Below are 2496 nucleotides of genomic sequence, written 5' to 3' on the forward strand. Positions count from 1 at the left end.
GTTCAACCGATTTTTTCTAGATGCAGGTCTTAGAGTAGTTAAATGTTATCAACCGTAAAGGTTCCAAATAATTCATGGAGACTCCAAACTTCATATGTGTCCCAAATCTAAAGAGGCTAATTTTCAAAGGTTGCAAAGCATTATCTCAGATTCATCCTTCAATTGGAAATCTAGAAAGACTCAGTCTACTCTTGACTTGATTGACTGTGAAAACCTCACGCGACTTCCAGATAATGTAGGCAATCTTAAATGTTTCAGAGTTCTTAATCTATCTGGATGATTAAATGATTAAATCCTGAAGAACATCCTGAGAACATCGAGGGCTTAAGAGTGCTTAGAGGAGCTTGATATTAGTGAAAGTGCTGTCAAACACCTCCCATCCAGCTTGATTCTTACATAATCTGGAAAACTTACGCCTTTATATTAGTAAAAGAAGGCCACAAAATTTTTGGAGGACACTGATGCAAATGCTGAGAAGAGCTCTGAACTCTAGACGACTGTGGTTGCCTTCATTTTCAGGGTTATCCTCTGGAAGGAGAAATTCCCAGTGATATTGGCTGCTTATCCTCCTTGAGGTCTTTAGAACTAGCTTGTTAAGCTACAGGTTCTGCATTTTTTGTTAAGCTACAGTTTGCCTTTGGTCAAGCTACCTATAGTGACATTGATCTTCTCAGGTGACTTAAATGGGCAGACAATGTCGAGCCATATTGATGCTGCGTTTAAGATCTCCAACCTCAGGTTAATGGTGGCCTGAGTGCCGCATTGAACTGATAAACATCTTCGCAGGTTCTGAATTGAATCCTCGCTCTTTTAACTCATTTCCCTCTATTACCGAGAAAACCAGTTACTGAATCCCATCTTGACTACATACAAACTATGAAGTGCCCACACATGACTAAAGCTTTCAAGCATAAGCACACGGATGGACGTCCTAGATCGTCCATTAATTGTCTTATCAGGACATGAAGTCATCAATTAATTTACAGGCAACAAACCAAGCACACTTCAAGTTCAGATAAACTAAGGAAAATGTTCAACATTTGCCATTAGTTTCTGCTAAAGTAATGTCCATACATCTCATAATCTCATTTACGTTAAGAGCAAATTTCTGATCTTGAGCAATTCAGTACAACGCCTTCTTCCGTGTGAGAGACTTGATGCCCGTGAAAATTTGGACTTCACAGTCACGTAAAGATACAAACCTCATCATATCCCCCCCTAAAATCATTCAAATGTAACACTTTCAGTCAGTAAATCACGAATCATAAGCAAAACTGATGAAAAATGCACTGAATAGATAGCATCAGGGCTTACCCTGCTTTCCTACAATAGGTGGGACTGTGATTGTATATCAGATTGTCGAGCACTCTTCGAGCAGAAGCCTGGTTTACGGATTTCCTAGCCTCACTAAAGGATGACTAGTTTGAATTAGAAGTTTTTTTCCCTTAAAACTGAGTGAAGTTTAACCAGAAGCGCAGATCATATAACCATAATCGTCTATGACATATGATATTTTAAGAACTTTGACAAGGAAATTTCAAATGCAACTTGCTTTGCAGCAAAAAATTACTGAACAAATGCTGAGCTGACAAAGAAGTTCGCTACATGCTGCGTGACTTGAATGGCATCATCTGAGTGCGGTACCATGGACAAACCCCATTCAAAAGCATTTTTCTGCTCAATATTGAGAAAGCCATATAAGTTAACCTCAAGGGAATAAGTCTAAACATACTTCACAGACATGGAGAGTTGGAAAATATGATCCCAAGAACAATCACCGATTTAGCTCCCTATGATAATTTAAGCAAATGAATCATGTCTAGGTCAAAGCCATATAAAAAGAAAAAAAAAGGATCATGTCCTCTATAACATGATAAACTCAAATTGTCTAGTTTTCAAATTTTGCCTAATCGATACTGCAAGACGCAGGCAAGCTGTGGCACAAGCTCTTCACTGAAGAAATAAAAAACCACAAAATCAGGAGGCATCGCAAGAAACTAGTATTGATCAATATGTGTTAGAATCTACAACAGCAAGAAGTCAATTTCTACGCACGTCATGAATCTTCCTAAAAATCGGGGGATATTGGAGGGGGAACAAAGCACTCACGTATCGACACGAGAGAGATCGAAGACAACGAAAGAGCAACGATTACGGGATCGAAAATCGAAAGAGGGAAAGAAAGTCGAACGGTACCACTCGAAGCTTATCAGAAACGAGGGCCGCGATCTCGTCGACGATCCCTAGGATTTCGGCCCGGCACATCTTTGCTTTAACTCCGATCGATATGGGAAGGCCTGCTCTTCTAAGCAATGATTTCGCACAACGCCTTCCCGCTAGGACTCAATCCCAATCCAATTTTCCCGCCATTTCTGGGCGGCGTCCCGGGAATTATTTTGGGTGGGGGGCCTTTTATACCGCGCACTAAGCATTAAAGCAATCTGGAAATAGAAAAAATCGGGTTCTTTGTACTTTTCACGCCGACAATCCATATGA

At 40.2% G+C, this 2496-nt stretch overlaps 1 long non-coding RNA gene across 2 annotated transcripts; it reads right to left on the minus strand.

Annotated features, from left to right (window-relative positions):
- Nucleotides 1–927: 927 nt before the first annotated feature.
- Nucleotides 928–2359, minus strand: LOC104448573. 2 transcript variants are annotated; one of them, XR_005552213.1, is made up of 4 exons: nucleotides 2197–2359; nucleotides 1606–1674; nucleotides 1315–1407; nucleotides 928–1218 (listed from the first exon to the last, which is right to left on the minus strand). It is a non-coding gene; the product is annotated as an uncharacterized LOC104448573 (long non-coding RNA). The 2 variants fall into 2 exon arrangements; XR_005552212.1 differs by having other exon boundaries at nucleotides 1315–1674.
- Nucleotides 2360–2496: the final 137 nt, after the last annotated feature.

Source organism: Eucalyptus grandis, chromosome 6, assembly GCF_016545825.1.
Source record: "Eucalyptus grandis isolate ANBG69807.140 chromosome 6, ASM1654582v1, whole genome shotgun sequence".
NCBI lineage: Eukaryota > Viridiplantae > Streptophyta > Magnoliopsida > Myrtales > Myrtaceae > Eucalyptus > Eucalyptus grandis.